The sequence below is a fragment of the Cyanistes caeruleus genome, chromosome Z (assembly GCF_971803275.1).
Source record: "Cyanistes caeruleus chromosome Z, bCyaCae1.hap1.1, whole genome shotgun sequence".
Taxonomy (NCBI): domain Eukaryota; kingdom Metazoa; phylum Chordata; class Aves; order Passeriformes; family Paridae; genus Cyanistes; species Cyanistes caeruleus.
The window spans coordinates 80,747,771-80,767,146 of NC_141732.1; the positions used below are offsets into that span (position 1 = coordinate 80,747,771).

Sequence of the window (19,376 nt, forward strand, 5' to 3'; positions counted from 1 at the left end):
CTTGGTTGCTGCATGGATTTATATTTTTTTCCCCTCCTTTTTGTGTTTTGTTGTAGGGCTTGCAGTTTTTGTTTAATTAGATGTTGGTTAACAGCTTTCGGTCTGTTACTATGGAGTTTTTAATTTTCTAAACTATTTTCCCTCGGGCAGATTCTCACAAATGTGCTCATTATTTTAATTCCCTCTCCTAACGTTGTGTTTTCCTTCTCCCAAGGAACTCTGCCCATGGACTGTGGTCACCTACTGTGCCCTTCCACTTCTTCCAAAGGCTCATGCCAGCCTGGGAGCTGGAAAAGAGCAATTCCCTGCTGTCCTAGAGGTTCAGTGAGCACCTGTCTCCTGTCTTGGACAAACTTTTTGGTGTGTCCAAGGCATTTTGGGGAGAAAACCTTCACCTCCAGGAGCTGCCTGGGAAAACGGCTATTTTCTGCAGGGTGTGCACGGGCTGCTTTCTGCTCCCTGAATCACTCACCAGCAGACAGAGGCCGCAGCCCTGGGTACCAGCCCTGCCAGATGGTTTAATTTAAACCCCTTCCAAAGCACAGCCCATGTGCGGCCTCCCAGCGCTCCCTTGCACCCTGCCAGCCACCGGAGCCGCTGGTAGCAGCTTCTGAAAACAACGGAGAAGAGCCGAGGCGATTTAATTGCCTGATATACGAGGAGGGAGCTGTAATCTTCCCCCAGCCCTAATCTCCTCTCCTCAGTTGGTGATTTCACCCCCGTGGCTCTCTGCGAGGAGCAGGAGGGGTGCTGGATGAATTATGTATTCGGTGAGCAAAGTTGCCTCCTGGGCCGGTCTAGATAAACAGGGGGCCCGCGATGCTGGTGACAACCTGATGCGGCAAATGTCTCAGGCAGAGATGAAAGCAGAGTCTGTTGAGCTCTGCCTTGATGGTCAGAAACCAAGCCGAGTGCGGTGCGAGGCTGTGGGGGCTGGAGGAGGGGAGAGATGCTGTGTGGCACTCAAAGCAGCACTGCCCAGCAGGAGCAGGGCTGGCGAGCTGCCCGACTGCGCTGCTCGCCGCAAGAAAGGCACCACACATCCCAGGGGAGATGTCTCCCTGTCACAGACCTGCCTCCAAAAAGCCGAGACAAAACCAAGTTGGTTTTCAAAATGCTCTTTGTTCCTGCTGCTTTGCTGTTTTGCCGGTTAAAAAAAAAAAAAAATTTAAAAAATCTTTTTTGTTCTCCTTAACTCCCCTTTGGCGAGGCACTAATGGAAATAATTATCTGTAGAAATCAATGCTCGGAGCAGCTCCTACCCCTGAGTATTTAGTGCTGCGTGTTGTTTCAGGAGGCAGTGATTTCCATCTGTGAGAGCACATGTTCCCTTTCACTGCACCTATGAGGAGGAAGAGAAAAGGAGCATTTCATGTCATTCATGCATCTTTGCTTGTAGGGAGCTGATACTGAGCAGAGCTGGCAAGAACTGCGTGAGGGAACTGGGTAAAGAAGCTAGTTGATACTGAGGAATATCGCAGAGCTGAGGAATATCTGAGCTGGAAACCTATACAAGGTTTTATCAAATTTTTCTCTTAATTAATAAAAAGATAATAAATTAAGAAGTGTAAAACCTTTTGTCCAGGATGGTGCACACTGTGCCTCGTGGGACTGAATAATCCAGACAAATCACAGTGATTGTTGTCAAAGGTCTGCTTGCCTTCCCCTGCATGTGGAATTTGGGATCTATGAGTGTCACAGCCAGGATAATACACAGTTAAGCAGTTGCAAAGTTTAATATCTCATAACTAGGCTAATCATTTTCTACAGTAAGGTACAGAAACAGTAGTGCTTCCTTATTAAGTGGCTGCTTTTTCTTTTCTTTTTAACCTAACTTTTGTGTCACACAGAATTTCCTGGGAATTGGGATGCAATTAAAATGCAGGAAAACTTGTTTAAAGAAGACAGCTTTAAACACATGGGGGTTTATGTGCAGGCAGAGGTACTTTAGCATTTTATGTACAGACAGAAACATGGAACAAGTTTATTTCTGCACGTGTTGCTTTCAAAGCTGAATAAAACTCAGTATTTTGGAAAGCTGGGATGGAAATCAGTTAAGTGCATTTGAATTTCCATGTATCAGGCTGTAGTCTCAGCTTCCATGGATGGAGAATTGCACTAGGAAAATTGTTTTTCCCACTTCCTCAGTTCTTGAATTTACTGAATGCAGAAAAGTCAGTGGAATATCATAGTGCTGAATAGCAGCACAATTTTTTGTCTACTTCAGTTGAGCAGCATGTCATGTTTAATTGAAGTGAGACTGGGAAGTGGTGATGAGCCCAGGCCTTTCATCACTTGCTGAACTGAAGCTGCTTGGACTCTCTTGGCATTGTTTTAAGGCTGTTTCACGCTTAGTAGAAGTTTTGTGGATTGATCCAGTTCCAAGTTTTGCCCCTTTTTTCCCTTTTTATTTTCCTTTTTCCCAAATTTCAGGAGAAATTCATTCTTGAGAGAAGCTCAGCTCCTGTTCCCACCTCCTCTTCTGTGCTGGCCAGCCTCAGCTCGCTCATCCTTGCTGATCTCCTCTTGCCCTGTGCTGAGCAGCTGCATTTCAGCTATGAGCCAATGCCTTATGTTTGATATTTATGCAGCAGCTGAGAAACCTAAATAATTAAATTTCCCTGTGGCCCGAGCAGGAGCTGGATGAGCTGCCTTGTAGACGTGAGCTGTGCTGCCTTGTAGGATTTGCTGGCCTAGCGGTCGCTACCTGTGTGCTCATTCCTTAATAGAAACTGCCCCACTAATCATAAATAATTCAGCTGTGGCTCAGCACGTCGGGTTAACCTTTGGGAACAGGCCAAGGCTGCTGCTACGTGCAGCCTTTGTTCTTAAAGCAGCAAAATGTTTTTTTTCTCAGCGGGGAGAGACCTGCACCATCCATCCGGAGGGTTCGTTTCGCGGCAACGGCCGCGACTAGGCGTGACTTCGTTGTTGTGCAAGTGTGAGGTTTATTCAAACCAGTCAGATGTTTGATTCAATAATCCATACTATCCCAGTTTCTGTGATGCTGTGTCCCATTCAGGGATGTCAGGAAGGCTGAGAGCTGCTACAGCTATGCCAGCGTAAGAGTGCTGAATCCCTGTCTAGTTCCTCATGGATTTTATGTGGGCATCCTTTTTCCCTCAAGCAAGTTACAAGTAGATGGGATGACTTATCCACATGTTCAAGGTGCCCTGTTGGTGAAATTCGTTAAAATCCTGACATCCCTGCTTCCCTGCCTCATGCATCTGATGCTGCCACATCCTGGGATGACGGCAGGCAGAGATAACCATGGGAAAGAGAAATCTGCAGGCTGGGAATGAGCTGGCCAGCGGTGGTGGGTCAGAGGAGACCTGATGGTCACAGCAGACCACAGATTAAAGCAGCAATCCATTCCTGTGGCTATTGCAAAGTCAGCCAATAAATGCAGATGGGATCTGGGTCTGCCAAACTGTCAGAAATGGAAAGCAGTCAGCCAGCCTCCTAATTACAGGTGAGCACTAGGCTTGGACTCTCTCTGTGAGGTCCTGGCTGCCTGCTAGGAGAAATGAAAGATGGAATTGAAGATGGCTAGAAAAGTAAGGAATTGGGCTTACTTAGAGTAGAGAGAGATGCAGAACCCTCAATGGTGGGTTTGGGTTTTCCCTCGTGGGCCCTGAGGATAATAAAACACGGGAAGGTGTGAGCGCAGAGGAATGATGCAGGGGCACTGGAGTTGGCCATGCTCTAGGCTGCACCAAGCCCGCAGCAAGACCTCAAAGAATTCATCATCCATCCTCTCAGACATGTAATTTTAGCGTCTGCTAGTTCAGGCTAATTGTTCCTGGGATGGGCTTGTTCCTCCCTTGCAGTGGCAGCGGCATTCCGGACGTCCTGCCCTTCCCTCTGCGAGATCTGAGGAATAATTGCAAAGGGAGAAAAAGGCCCATTAACCTTTACTGTCTGTCTTTTCTTGCTGTAATCCAGTTGGTGTTTGTCTTGATGGCGATAATTACACAGAAGTATGTAATTGCAAGACAAATGTTTAATTAAGAGCAGGTTTGTTGCTAGTCTCTTGTCTGCTTCCATCTGGGAAGAGCGTGCTTGTGCCGGTTGTCTTGGCAGCCTGGATCGAAGGTCTGACGAGCCCGTTCTGCACCCTTGCTAAAGAGGAAGGAAATAAATGAAATTAAAGGATTAATGGGACCCTTCAATTCCCTCCTGCTGCCATAAGGGTTTCTAATTTCTGTATCATACTTTGCTCAAGACCCACATCTTTAGATGACGCCCATGGTGGATAAACCAGGTTTATTTTGTTAAAATAATTTGGGATGGTGTGTCCTGCCCGGTCAGAGCTTCAGGAAAGCTTGTAAGGAAAACTGCTCTTCTAGATGCTGCAGTTACCTGCCTTCGGATGAGCTTAAATCAAAATTACATTTTCTAGCTCTTTAGCAATGCCCAGTAATGTATTCCTGCAATATCCTAGGAGTCAGAAAGCTTTTAAACCCCCAAAAAAAACCCCTTGGGTTGAGAAGGTTACTTGTTTAAGCATGTCTGAATAAATGGGTTGTAAATTCTCAGCCAGCACTGCCTCTTGGGAAGACACACGAATGTGAAGGTGGCCCTGTAACCTGACTGCACAAAGAAATGGCATTAAAAATATTCCTCCTCTCGTCACTCCTTGGTGCAGAGGATGTCTGGGGCAGAGCTGCCTCCCTGCCTTACAGTAACAGCGGCGAGCATCAGCTTCTGAAACAATTTAAATACGTTTTCCCTCTGGGAAATCACACTGATCTTACTAGAGCTTTTTAATTAAATAATATGCTGACTGTAACAAGCTAGAAATACTTTGGGTTTTGTGTTTATTCTTTTCAGCAGCGTTTCCTTCTGGTTGTCGCTGGGTTTCTTGAGGAGAGAAGGGCTCGGGAATTGCTTCCCGCTGGGGAGCAGCCCCGGGGCTGCAGCAGAGATGGGAACACACACACAAGCAGCTGGGCAAGGGTGAATTCACTGAAAGGTCTTGTCACAGGTACCTGTGGTTCTCCTGCCGAGCCAGCCCCACCGAGCCCCTCACTTCTCCCCTCCGGGCAACCGGGGGATTCGGGGTTTCAGCCTGACTTCCTCCCGCTGGTGAGGAAGCGGGTAATGAGGCAGGACGGTTTCACAGGTTGTTTCAAACCCGGCGAGCACCATCGCAGCCCGTTTTTCCCCGCGCTGGTTATCCAGGGATGGATAACCCTGGAGCCCGGGAGGTGCCATGGCAACATCGCAGGCAGGAGCCGGTTGGGTACGGATGCAGACGCGCACGCCAATTAAAATTTTAACAGCCTCTGATGCGAGGAGCGAGCCCGAGGGGCGGGACCCCTGCTCATGAATAAAACACGGGAGTGTCGAAGGGGTGTCTGTGTCGGCGGGCTCCCGGCTCCGCCGCTCCCCCGGCCCTGCTTGCGCTGCCCTCCCGGAGGTTTGAGGAGTCTCGGCAGCTCCATCCCCTGCCGTGCTGGGCTGGTGGGGGTCTGCCCGTGCGGGCATCAGCTGAGCTCGCTGTCGAGCTCCTGTGCCGGACAGACAGCGGGTCCCACCCCCAAACCCACACAAATTATTTGAAGATGCTGGTATTTCGTGCTGCAGGAGGGGCCCTCTCGTGATCATACCTTAATGTCCCGGGCGGTTCCTAAGCATGGCTGAGAAGTATTATCCCTGTTGTACAAAAGGGAGTTGTTGAGGCATTTAAGCACTTCCCAAGGCCACGCCACGAGCTGGTGGTTCAAGCTGCACACAAAGTGTTTTGTCCCCGGCTGCCACCTCCCTGAGCCTCGCAAATCCCTGCCTGAGGAGTGATGCTTTTTGCTCATGAACAAGCAATTCGAACAAGCTCCACGTTAAAACCACTTGGCTGCACCTTTGCCCCTTCAGCTCGGGAAGCCCTGATGTTTCTGCCTTAAGAGGAAAAAAAAACTCTCCCAGTATCCAGCTTAAATCCAGCCACGGCTGAGGAAAACCTCTTGTCCTTGTGCCTGGCTTTGGAGGCTGCTTAGTGCAAGCTCTGGCCCTGCGCTTCTCCCTCTTCTCTAAGCCAGACCTGCTCTCCTTCTTCCTGCTGTCTTCCTCTTCCTCCTGGTGTCTCCTCAGCCAGGGATGCTGCTGCCAGGAATTGGCAGGAGACTGCCTTCCCGCCTTGCTGGGTGGAATTTGGTGCCACCAAACATTTCAAGCCCCACCCGTGGCCACGGACACCAGGCTGAAAGGGGTGAACTTTCCACCAGCATCATTCCATCGCCTGTGGTTTGCAACCTTTAATTTGGGTCCTTATCTGAGCACGCGGGACGTGCATCTTCTGTGGTCTGGGGGCTTTCTCCCCATTTTTACAGTTCCTCTGGCTCTTTTTGATTCTGGCTTTGAGGTGTCTGTGCCCAGAAGTGGGGAAGAAACGGGAAGCAGGTGAAAAATTAGAAATCTCACCACCTCTGGGGCTCCTTGCCTCCAAATCCCATGCAGATGCTGCTGCAGGAGCTCTTCCCCGTTTGTCTCTCTCCTTCTGCCACCTGAGCTTCAGATTTGCTCCCTTGGATGTTGTTTTTCAGACCCATAATCAGATTTTTTACAAGCCTTGGGAAGATCTCCTGGAAACAGCACGGGAGAGATGCTCTGCAAAATATTATCAGAAGCATCAGAAAACAGCAAAACAGCTTTTCTTTTAAAAGCTGGAAGCACGCAGTGCGGAGGTGGGGGTGGGACGCAAACCTGCAGAGCTTTGTAGAGCCAACTTTTGGAGCAGATCAAGCTTAAAGCAGAGGTTTTGGAAGGCTTTGCTCAGCTCAGAGCCGCCACGAGCTGTTTTGATGCTGGTTTCGGTACTTCCATTCATCTGCCTTCAGCGGGGATGTTTTCACCCAGTCAAAGCTGAGGTCCCGGCTTTTTTGCAGTGTGGGGAGAAGCCAGGCTACCTTGCGTGAAGGATGGGGAGCCCATGCAAGGAATTCTTGCCCTGGTGGCTGGGGAAGACAATTCCTATTTTTTCCACCTCTGTGAAGTGCCACTGCGAGGCACAAAGAGCACAGAGGGAGGTGACAAAGGAATGATGAGATGGCTCGAGCGGCACTTCTTACCCTGGTTTGATTCCCTATCCCCTAACCCTGGTGAGGGGTGATACAAAAGCTCTACCAAATGTTTTCTCACCCCAAAAGGTGAGGAAAGGAGCTGAAGCTCTGGCTCCTCTCTGTGCTCACATCTGGGGGATGATGCCTGGGAGGAGACCTGGGCAGTGCTGGCTGCAGGGAGGGTTCTTGTGAAGATGGTGAATTCTAAATTATTCCCATCTCTGACCTCAGAGGCAGGCAGGTGAACCCCCAGCAACCACGAAAGGGTGCTAGGAAATATCCAGTTGAACCGCTTCACTTTAAAAAATGCATCAACCTGCACCCAGATCCAGCCACAAAGGGTGGCTTGGTGTGCTTGGTGTGGCCACCAAATCCTCTGTGCTCTGGCCCCTCAAGTGTGTCCTGGGCCTCCAGGCCCTCGGTCCCTCTGTTTTTCTGGCTTCCTACATGTGCCCACACAAACCATCAGAAACCTGATCTGTGTTTTCAGGAGTCTTCTTTCTTCTCCTAAAGCCTTAATTAATTTTCTCTGTCTGCTCTTGCTGGGTCTAATATCACTTGAACGGCTCACTCATGTGAATTAGCTTGATTAATGGCAGCACCCAAAGCTCCTCAGCCTGCTTTCCGTGGGAGCATTTCCAATCTCTAATTCTCCTTTGCCGAGGCCAAGCTTTAGTCTCAGCTGGTGGGAGCAGCAACCCACAAACACACAGAGAATATACAAATAGAGCTCCTCAGATGAGATAGAGTTTCCCTGGCTGAAAACATCAAGCTGTGGATTAATCTGTTGCACATAAAAAAACCCCTGCAGTGCCTTCCTGCTCCCCAGGCCTTGTCATTGGCACTGTGGCCTTTAGTGACAGCCACGCTGAGGTGCTGGGGGTCTTCTGCAGCCTGCCCAGGCTGCCCTTGCTGTTGGACTGGCTCTGGCAGCTGGAATCTCCTCCAGACCAAAGGCTCCGGCTGGCACCAGTGGCCCAGCTGGTAATTCTGGTTTATTCTTCAGCTGGAAATGCCTTGAAAGCTTGGGAGGACCAGGGAGGTGGAACCAGCCCTGGAAAAGCGGACAAGGCTCTGAGTCACTGTGAGCGGGGACTGATGCTTCCCTCAGCGATCATAAAGGCAGCCCTGGCTGATCCAGACGCTTTCCCAGGGATGAACCACGTCCTGGTGCAACTGGACACTCCTTGCCTGTTCCTGGGGGGCACTGAGGGGAAAAGCACAGCCATGGGAGCCACAGCACGAGGGGACAGCCCCACATCGCTGTCCCCCAGGACATGGGAGCCACAGCCCCACATCGCTGTCCCCCAGGACATTGGAGCCACAGCCCCACATCGCTGTCCCCCAGGACATGGGAGCCACAGCCCCACATCGCTGTCCCCCAGGACATGGGAGCCACAGCCCCACATCGCTGTCCCCCAGGACAGTGACACTTTGCCTGCAGACACCCAGGAAAGGAGAGGTTGGGAGGAGCTGTGTGCATGTCCCACAGAGCAGGAACAATCCTTCAAGGACCAGTGGGGACACACAAGGCCTGCTGGCTTGTTCCAGGCACAAAAGTGGTGGCTGGAGCCACCAGGAGAAGACAGCAGGGAGGTGTGTGCAGGGGAGGGAGCCTCCACGTGCCTTTTGGACAAGGCAAGATCCAGCTTCAGGGGCCTGTGAGGAGGAGGTGACTGGGACAGCTGGGGACCCTCAGCCCAGCCCTGCCTTGTGTACCACGCCTGCTTTTGGGGCTCAAGCCCCCCAGTGAAGACCAGGACTTGCCCAGGCCCACATGGCAGGTGGGGAAGGGCAGGCTTTCAGCTCTGCCATCATTAGCATCTCATCAGCAGCCAAATTTTCCTGTGCTGCCAGGGGTGCTGCTGGCTGCCACGTGCCAGCAATCCACAGCATCACTGCCCACATCCCATCCTCGGGCTGCTGGACCTCCTGGAAGGGCGAGCTGCTGGAAAGGAGCACCTGAGGTTCACAAATACTCGTGCTTGAAGGGAACTACAGAATCAGAAAGCCCACAATAACTCCTGGGGTTTTATTAGTAAATTACAGGAGGGAATTATTGGTCCCTGATCTCCCATGGTGAGGGCACAGCAGTGTGGTTTGGATAAAGGAATGGGGTTGGATGTAGGGTATTGCCATGTCCTCAGCTTGGGGTGGAAGAGAGCAGCTCTGCCTCACTGCCTGCCTTGTCCTTGTGAACTCCCAGCTAAGAACCTGTGGATGAGGCACAGCAGTATTAATTGAGAGCTCATTTCCCAAGACATCCTGGGCATTATCTCAAACGTCCTCCCCATGAGAGGCTCAGATGCTGCTTGCAGTGTTAGGCTGGGAAGCTTCTCTGCAGGGAGGTGTCTGTCGGTGCCTCCCCCGACCCCTTGGCAGTCAGTCTGTCCCCCTGACCCCTCTGCAGTCAGTCTGTCCCCCCTGACCCCTCTGCAGTCAGTCTGTCCACCCTGACCCCTCTGCAGTCAGTCTGTCCACCCTGACCCCTCTGCAGTCAGTCTGTCCCCTCTGACCCCTCTGCAGTCAGTCTGTCCCCCTGACCCCTCTGCAGTCAGTCTGTCTCCTCTGACCCCTTGGCAGTCAGTCTGTCCCCTCTGACCCCTCTGCAGTCAGTCTGTCCACCCTGACCCCTCTGCAGTCAGTCTGTCCCCTCTGACCCCTTGGCAGTCAGTCTGTCCCCCCTGACCCCTTGGCAGTCAGTCTGTCCCCTCTGACCCCTCTGCAGTCAGTCTGTCCACCCTGACCCCTTGGCAGTCAGTCTGTCCCCTCTGACCCCTCTGCAGTCAGTCTGTCCCCTCTGACCCCTCTGCAGTCAGTCTGTCCCCCTGACCCCTTGGCAGTCAGTCTGTCCCCTCTGACCCCTCTGCAGTCAGTCTGTCCCCTCTGACCCCTCTGCAGTCAGTCTGTCCCCTCTGACCCCTTGGCAGTCAGTCTGTCCCCTCTGACCCCTTGGCAGTCAGTCTGTCCACCCTGACCCCTCTGCAGTCAGTCTGTCCCCTCTGACCCCTTGGCAGTCAGTCTGTCTCCTCTGACCCCTTGGCAGTCAGTCTGTCCCCTCTGACCCCTTGGCAGTCAGTCTGTCCCCCTGACCCCTCTGCAGTCAGTCTGTCCCCTCTGACCCCTTGGCAGTCAGTCTGTCCCCCCTGACCCCTCTGCAGTCAGTCTGTCCCCTCTGACCCCTCTGCAGTCAGTCTGTCCCCTCTGACCCCTTGGCAGTCAGTCTGTCTCCTCTGACCCCTCTGCAGTCAGTCTGTCTCCTCTGACCCCTTGGCAGTCAGTCTGTCCCCCCTGACCCCTTGGCAGTCAGTCTGTCCCCTCTGACCCCTCTGCAGTCAGTCTGTCCACCCTGACCCCTTGGCAGTCAGTCTGTCCCCTCTGCAGTCAGTCTGTCCCCCCTGACCCCTTGGCAGTCAGTCTGTCCCCTCTGACCCCTTGGCAGTCAGTCTGTCCCCCTGACCCCTTGGCAGTCAGTCTGTCCTTCCTGACCCCTTGGCAGTCAGTCTGTCCACCCTGATCCCTTTGTGTCCCCAGCTTTGGAGCGTTTGGGGCTGAGCTGTGAATTCCCCCCTCCCAAAAGGCTAATGCAGATGGACACTGCTCAGCCCCAGCTTCTTGGGACCAGGGAGGTTGGACATCTCCCATCACCTCCAAAACAGGTTCTTAAGCTTCAAGCCACTGTTTGCAATTAGAGCAGCAGTGCAGGGAAATGGCCAGTCTTGGGGGAGTTAAAAAAATATTATCTTGCTGCGCGTTTGGCGTTGGTGGTTTCTGAGGCTGGAATACTCCCAAGGCGTTGGATCCGGAGCACAGAGGGCCAGAGGATGCCTCATCTGGGCTGTTCTTGGAGGAGATAGCATCTCCTGGCACATGCAGCACAGCCTGCCCAGAGCAGGCTGCTGAAGGTCACCGGAGAGCTCCGCTCACACGTGTTCAGACAGCTCCTTCATCGCTGCCATCCATCAATCCCCGTGCCCCAGCCCAGCCCCTCCGGTACCCACTGAGGCTGTGCAAAGCTGTCCTGCTTAATTGGGACCTCAGGGAGGCAGTTCCCATTCTGAAGCATGCTCTGTTTTAATTAACGGGTAAAATAATCTATGAATAAATAGGAAGACCGTGACTAACTCCCGTTTTTATTTCTCTTCTGCTTCCCATGCTTCTCCCAGATAATTTGCCTCATGAAGGTCCACGCAGTGGATTACCTGGCTGCTTGGTCCTGCAAACACTCAGGAATGCAAATGCTGGGAGCTGGCAAAGCAGGTGAATACCCAGGTGAGCAGGTGAGCTGTTCCTGGGATAGCTCCCTTGCTAAAGCTCAGCTGGGATCCAGGCATTGCAAGGGATTTATTCCCAGGGGTGGGGAGCAGCAGCTTTGAGGCTGTTTGACCTGGGCATCACCTGCACCTGGTGCGCTGGGGACAGCCGTGGCAAAAGGAAGGCCTCTGTTTCCAGAAAGAAAAACACCTCTTTTGAAAGAATGCCATCCATTTTCTTTCCTGTGGCTGGGTTTCTGTTGTGGGTACAGTCGGGAACGCAGCGGATCCGGGCACCTGTGCCCAGAACCTGCCCCCTGTGCGGTGCCTTCCTGCTGCACCTGGGCTCTCCTCGTCCATCACAGCTTCGTGTCCAGAGCTAAACCAGGAGCTGACCCCTTGGCAGTCAGTCCATCCCCTGAGTCAGTCCATCAGGCAGAGACAGCACTTCCAATTAGAACCTTTATTAATGAGCGAAGCGCCAGGATGAACGGCTTGTGTGGCAAGCGGGGAAGGAAGCTGGGCAAGGGAGGGGATGCTGCCGGTGAGGGAGCTCCTCCTGCTCAGCAGGAAATGTCCCTGGCACTGTCTCCAGGCTGGGACAGTGGATGTGACAAAATCTGGGCTCTCCGAGCCCATCCCTGGATCCCCCAGCGCGTGGAGCTGGGAATTGTCAGCTCAGAGGTGCCTGCCCCCGCTCCCGCCTGCTCTGAGCGCTCAAAGGTGGGCACAGTGCACGTAGGAAAGAGCAGCAGGAGGTGAAAAGTGATGGGGAGTGTGGGTGGGCAGAGAAGAGCTGCTCTGGCTCTGGTCCCCCGGTGCCAGGAAGTTGTGACAAGCTCGTTCCCGAGGATTTACAAAGGTGGCTGCCTACGACGTGAGAGAGACCTCATCTTCTTTCTTCGCCTTGGCAGTTTTAGGTCAGTTTAATAGAACAGGAGGAAAAGGAAACCTTCAAGGAAGTTGATGCTAAATTGATGACAGTTTGGGGAATCAAAAGCTTTGCTTTTGACTAGTTTTGCTGCCGGTGAGGTGGAAGGAGTGGGCTGGGATCCCTCGCAGCTGCTGAGTGGCAATGCTCGCCACTCCTGCCCTGGCTGGGTGATAGGTGCTCTGATACGGCATTAATTCGAATGTGATGTGAGGAAACGGAGGGAGAAGTGAATAAACTGTTATTTGAGGCTGCCAGGGGGCCTGGGTGCAGCTGTGGGACAGGAAGGAGGGCAGCAGGGACACACTGTGCGGGCACAGAGGGTGAAGGAGGATTTGCAGTAAATAAGAAGTAGGTGGGTTGTGCTGCGATAACGCTTTCTCCACACAGACCCAGTCCCAGGAGCTCCGTGTCTGGACACCACATCTGCTCACCACTCCATCATTCTTCACAGCAGCTGCCCCGTGCTGTCCTCTGCCAGGCCATCCAGCCTGGATCCAGAGCTGCTCCCCAGTGTCTGCCACCCCTCCTCCTCCTCCTCCGTGTGGATCTCCATCCCTCGCAGAGCGCTGGAGGAGCTGGCAGGGCTGAGGGCAATTCTTCACTCGTGCCTGGCAGATTTTGTGCTCTGACACTTCCTCCTTCAAAGCATTCCTGTTTCCAAGAGGCAGAATTTGTTAGGAGCCGTTTCCCTAGAGGACAGCCCACGGGAGCGCCTTGGCTCGTGTCCTGGTGTCCAGCAGTGGTCTGAGCCCCGAGCCAGGGTGTCCCCACTGCTGTGGGACCCTGCCAGCTATGCTCCAGCAGCACCAAGTGAGCCAGGCCTGCAGCAGCAGCTCATCCCTCCTGAGAGGCGCAAGCTCACCCCTGGCCTGTCCTAAAGGTAAGGAACCAGAGGAAGGTGATGCCTGCCCAAGGGCTCGGTGCTGCTGTCCTCAGCCACAGCAGGATAGGGCAGGGCACTGCACCAGTGCTGCTGCAGCACCCGGACCTGGTGGGTGCAGGGAGGGCTGTTTCACTCCATGCACAGCTCCCCACCTGTGCAGCTGCTTTGTAGACACCCATATTTAAGTACCAATGTGATTTATTGCACTTAGGGGAGAAATCAGAGTGTGCGTGAAGGATTGAACAGAGCACGTGGCGAGTTGGAGCGGTTTTATATCCCCAGATTGACACTCACAGCATTTTTCTGTCCTGCTGTTTTTAATTTCCACTTTATTCTTGTATATTAATACTGCTCCGGGGCAGGTGATCGCACATTGCTGTCACACCTTCCCCTGGAGAATTCATCTTTTCCTGGTGGCAGCAGGGCAAAGGCAGAGGCGCTTCAGAGGTGTGACTAAGCCAGGGCTAATGCAGCTGGGCCACTCGAGTGGAGCTTTACACCGATGTGCAAACCACCACCAAGGCCGTGCCAGAGCTCTGCTAAGCCATGCCCCCCTTAGTAACAGGTAGGGCAAAAAAGGTATATGCATTATTAAATGGCATTTTTGTTCTGCCTGCTGGAAATACAAACTGACCTTTATGAGGGCTTAAATATGAAACATGGGCATGGGAGGCTCGCTCAGGTCCAGCCATCAATCAGCCTCTCCTTTGGTATTCTTGTACGTCCTTTTTCTGCATGAAAGGTTAGGAAGTCAAAAGAGCTTTCTTAAATGTTTCATATTGTCCTTTTTTCCCAGCCTCTGGTTAGAGAGCTGCTCGCTCAGGGCAGTCTGGGGCTGAGGCAATGGCCAAGGCAAGCACTGTACCCAGCTCTCTGTGTAGATCTGTGTGGCAGCTGGGCTGAAATCAAAGGATCACAGAACCATTTGGGTTGGAAAAGCCCTCACACCATCCAGTCCAACCATTCCCCAGCTCTGCCCAGGCCACCCTGCCCCCTGTCCCCAGGTGCCACATCCACATGGCCTCCAAACCCCTGCAGGGATGGGGACTCCAGCAGTGCTCTGGGCAGCTCTGACAGGGATTGACAGAGCTTTATGCAAAGAAATTCCTGCTGCTGTCCCCCCTGTCCCTGCCCTGGCCCAGCCTGAGGCCGTTCCCTCTCCTCCTGTCCCTGTTCCCTGGCAGCACAGCCCGACCCCCCCGGCTGTCCCCTCCTGCCAGGGACTTGTGCAGAGCCACAAGGGCCCCCTGAGCCTCCTTTTCTCCAGGCTGAGCCCCTTTCCCAGCTCCCTCAGCCGCTCCTGGGGCTCCAGCCCCTTCCCCAGCTCCGTTCCCTGCCCTGGACACGCTCCAGTCCCTCGATGGGCTGGTTCTCCACGGGCTCCCATCTGTCCTGGCCCCTGATTCCCCACAGCTCCCCGTGCTCAGCCACGTGCTGCTCCCAGAAAGCTGGGATTTGTTTACTATGCACCAATTTATTTCATTTTCAATTTAAAATATAAGAAGTACGTGGGTTATAGCAACATAATTTGCAGCCTGCTGATTAATAATACAGCTGACAGAACAAAATTTGGCTGCGAGCTCGGAGTGCTGAGGAAAGCTAAAATTTAGTGAGCAGAGTGTGGATGTGGGGTAGGCAGCCTGCAGCTGGGAGAGGAGGCTGCCGAGGCCAGAAACACTCTTTGCTTTTTCAGCTGCCTCGCACACAAATCCCGGCTCATACATCCCCTCCACCCTACCCCACCCTACGATATTCCAGGCTTGGAGATGGGCAGCACTCTGCTGGAAAACCCTGTGAGGAAAGGGATATGAGGAGAGCAATTCCTCAGGGTTCCCCCATCTATGCAGAGAGAAGGCAACCCACACAGAGCTGATTTATGATGTGGTTTGTTTTCCCCCAGGGTGCTGAGATGCTGCCCAGCAGACAGGCTGTAGCACCTCTGCTAAATGTGGCTGGTATTGCAGCGGTTCTTCATTTTATAAAGTTTGCTACCAAAAAAAGAGTCTTTATTCTCTGCCTGTTGTGTCTGGGCCCATGAAAGCGGTAAAGGTTCATCCCAGGGTGTGCTGCTGCAGGTGGGACCAGCTCTGCAGGGCGTTCCAAGGGCTGATGAGGTACCAGGGATGTGTCACGGGTGTCGAGGAGGATGTGCTGAGTGTGCTGTGCCCGGTGGGAAGCGACAGTGCCAGCCTGACTGGTGTCACTTCACTGGTGTCAGCATGCCCAGATCTGGCAGGGGATGTCTGAAACTTGCTCCTGATGAGACACCCGAGTCCCTTTTATTTTAACAGCCAACAATTGAACCCCCAAAAGAGGCTGAGTGCATCCTGTAACAGGAGACAGAGTGATACTGTGCAAGACAAACGCTTTGCAGTGAGCACGATGGGCTTTTCATAGGAGCACAGTGCTCGTGTGCAGCCCTGGACAGCCCCACAGAACAGTCTGAGCATCACCCCAGCACGCTGTGGCTCCTCTGCCTGTGAGAGGGGCCAGTCCCAGGCTGCACATGCTGTCAGTAGGTGACAAAAATGAGTCCAGTAGGTGCTAGAAATGGAGATAGCTGAGAGAAACACCCTCTCCCTGAAGGCACCAGACAGCCCCTGCCTGGCAAGGCAGGACTAAAGCCTTCCTGCATTTGCCTTACCTGTGCTTGTGGCTGTCTCACAGAGCGCAGGGAGAGAGCCTGGGTTAAACCCACACCATGCTGGGGTGAGAAAAAGAGATGGTCACAGCCCCTGTTCCTGACACACAGTGCTGGCTTTGATGCAGCGTGCCAGGTCCCTCCTCACCAATCACCAGGAAATTGATGTAAACACTCTGGCGGCTTTTGGAGAGCTTTGCTTGGAAAGAGACACAATCCCTCCTGCTTGAGGATGCAGCACAGATTATCTAGCCCGGCTCCAGGGTGTTTAATTAAGCTGTTCATGGTGCTGTCTGTCTCCATCCTGCCCTGGCAGCACCTGAGGCAGGTGAGCAGGCTCCTGCCTCCCTGGAGGAGCATCCCGGGGCGGCGGACGCGGGGTGCGGATGCTCGGCGGTGAGCAGGGGTTAACAGCCCTGCCGGCACAGAGCGCCTTTGTGCCGGGCACTCGTCCTGCCAAGCCGTCTGGCTGTTGCCAGGGCGGTGTGAGAGCCCGGGGCACTGCCAGGGTTTGTTGTTTGGGGACGGCTGCCAAGGTCCTGTGAGGTGCTGCCCTGGTTTCCTGCAGCGCTGGGGACAAGCTCCCGAATACCCCGTTTCTTCACCCAAACCAAGCCCAACCAACCAAACCAGTGCCCGTCCCTGAGCAGAAAATATAAATGTGTTTTGGTGCTATCGCTGCCAATTGCAAGAGGGAATCACAGAGTCACAGAAGGCACCTTGAAGATCATCCCATCCCCACCCCCTGCCATGGCAGGGCCACCTTCCAGTGTCCCAGGCTGCTGCAAGCCCTGTCCAGCCTGGCCTTGGACACTGCAGGGATGCAGGGGCAGCCCCAGCTGCTCTGGGCACCCTGTGCCAGGGCCTGCCCACCCTCCCAGCCAGCAATTCCTTGCCAATATCCCAGCTGGGCCTGCCCTCTTGAAATTTGAACCCATTGCCCGTGTCCTGTCACTCCATCCCTTGTAAATGGTCTCTCTCCATCTTGTCAGCCCCTTCAGGTCCTGGAAGACCACAATTAGGTGACCCCAAATCTTCTCTCCTCCAGGCTGAGCAACCCCAATTGTCTCAGCCTTTCCTCACAGGGGAAGTGCTCCAGCCCTCTGACCATCTTGTTGGCCTCTGGCCTCACTCCAGAACTCACTGGCCCAGGTGCTAGAAGAGAGCAGCCCCTGGCCGTGCCACAGGCCGAAGGGCTCAAGCTGTGGAAGGAGAGCCCTCCAACCCCCGCCTCGCTCCCAGCCAGGGCAGGTGCAGGCAGCGCTCCCACAGCTCGGGGTTTGTGCGCTTCAGCCTCGCCCTGGGGCTGGGTGGGCAAGTTATTTTCTATTTCCACTTTTCCCTCTGTTGGGCCACTCCAGTGGTGGACAGCCCTGTGCTGAGGAGCAGAGCAGGATCACGGTGCCAGAGCCGGGCATGTCACCGTGTGCCCTGCTGCAGTGACATCTGGGAGCCCAGTGCCAGGCCAGCCCTGTTTGAGAACACCTCTGCCCAAACAGCCCTGTGTTCTGGCACTGGCCTTTGCCCCAGGATGCTCTTAGGTTTCCCTGGCCGTGTGTTTGTCACCTGGGGACAAACAGCCATGGGAATAACCCCCACGCTTTGCACAGAGAGCACACCGGGTCACTTTCCCTGGGAGGTTTCAGCAATAACTGCTAATGTTCCAATTCCTCTTTTCTGCTCTCTGTTTCCACCCTTCCATCCACGGGCACAAGCTTCTATTAAATACCTTCCTGCTCACGGGGCAGCCAGATGGGAACATTCATTTTAATCCTAGGCAGCAAAACAGTAGCGTTACACATTACTGTGCCACCAAAAATCGCTTACACACCTTCGTTTCCTCCCATGCAATTCCCTGAGAGTTTTAATTTACGGGACCATTTTTTATTTTTTTCTCACCACTTCCCTTGCATCAGGCAGGGCTCCTTCAGCTCCAACAAAGCAGCATGCCTGTCTGGAGGGGATCAATAACTATTGAGCTATCGCGCTTCCTCCACTTAGACTGTTGGAGCAGCTTCCTTTAATTGCTCTTTCACACTGTAAATACAGCGTACGGTGAATTTTTTTTCCTTTGAGGCTGCTCAGTGGGTGAAGGCACTCGCGGGTAGGAAGAGCTCGGCTGCCTCACCTGTGATCCATCACACCTCCTCCTCCTCCTCCTGCACTGGGAGCAGCTCCGGAGCGCAGGGACACGAGGATGCTGCCAAGCCCCAGGGGCCGGAGCGGGCGGCAGAACGGTCCCACAGGGACGATGGCTTGGTGCGGAGCCGGAAACCCACAGGTTAAAACTGATAAGGGAATGCTCGTTGGGTACGGGCACGGGAAAGGGCTGAGAGCCAGCCAGGAGGGTCTGCGCTGCCAGGGATGCCCCGAGGTGGGGGCCAGGCGGGCTCCCCCTCCCTGGGCTCCTCACAGGGGGGTGAGGGAAGCGGGGAACCGGGTCCCGGCCGGCGGCGCCTCCGGGGAACGGGGAGCGGCTCCTCCCGGGGATGGCCAGGGATGAGCGGGCTCCTGGGCTCCTCCCGGGGATGGCCAAGGGATGAGCGGGCTCCTGGGCTCCTCCCGGGGATGGCCAAGGGATGAGCGGGCTCCTGGGCTCCTCCCGGGGATGGCCAGGGATGAGCGGGCTCCTGGGCTCCTCCCGGGGATGGCCAAGGGATGAGCGGGCTCCTGGGCTCCTCCCGGGGATGGCCAAGGGATGAGCGGGCTCCTGGGCTCCTCCCGGGGATGGCCAGGGATGAGCGGACGGACTGGATCGCCTTCGGCTGCTCCCCGCGGCGATGGCGAGGGGGACCGGAGCTCTCCGTGCCGCTCCCGCCGAGGATGGGGACGGTCCTTTTCTCGAGGACGGCGATGGGGGGACGGACCGGACCCCTGGGGCAGCTTTCCCCGGGGATGGCGAGGGATGACTGGACGGACCCCTGGGTGGTTCCTCCCGGGGATGGCGAGAGGGGTTCGCACCCCTCCGGCGGCTTTTCCCGCTATCGGCCAGGGATGACCGGACCCCCGGGCGGTTCCTCCCCGGAATGGGTGGGGGGGACGCGATGCCGGGGGCGGCTTTTCCCAGGGATGGCGAGGGAGGAGGGGACCCCCGGGCGGCTCCTCCCGCGGATGGCGGGGGCGGGGGAGCCGACCTCTCGGGCGTCTTTCGGCGGGGATGGCGAGGGCAGTGTGGCCCTCGGCGGTCCGTGCGGGGATGGGGGGGCTGGCGGCTGCGGCCCCGCCTCCCGCAGGTGCCGGCGCGGCGGGGGCCGGGGGTGACGTCAGGCGGGGCGGGCGCGGTGCCGGTGCCGGTCGGGCCATGGCGGAGCCGAGCGCGGCGGCCCCGGTGAGTGCGGCGGCCCCGGCGCTGCCCCCGAGCCCCGCCGGGCGCTGCCGCTGAGCGGGGCCGGGCGGGGGGCGCCGGGCGGGGGCGGGGGCGGGTCCCTGCGAGCCCTGCCGGTGTCGCCTCGTCCTTCCCGTGCCCCGGACCCCCTTCCCCGGAACCGAGCGATCCGAACCCGTGAGAGCGCCGGCTCGCTGCCGGCGAGGGCGAGCGGAGACACCGGCATTGCTTCTCCGCGCTTTTACACGGGCTCGGTGCGTCTTTGTGTGCCCTGCGGGCTTG

At 55.1% G+C, this 19,376-nt stretch overlaps 2 protein-coding genes across 5 annotated transcripts in view; both read left to right on the plus strand.

Moving 5' to 3' along the window:
* Positions 1-19,376, plus strand: part of ELAC1 (elaC ribonuclease Z 1) — a 511,775-nt gene that overhangs the window by 382,619 nt on the left and 109,780 nt on the right. The gene's annotated exons all lie outside the window — the stretch shown is intronic.
* Positions 19,035-19,376, plus strand: part of MAPK4 (mitogen-activated protein kinase 4) — a 51,063-nt gene continuing 50,721 nt past the window's right edge. For 2 of the 4 annotated variants that reach the window (XM_086867539.1, XM_086867534.1), the window contains exon 1: positions 19,035-19,097. The gene's annotated coding sequence lies outside the window, so the exon portion shown is untranslated. The remainder of the gene's footprint in view (positions 19,098-19,376) is intronic. The other 2 variants (XM_086867541.1, XM_086867545.1) reach the window with 1 other exon arrangement.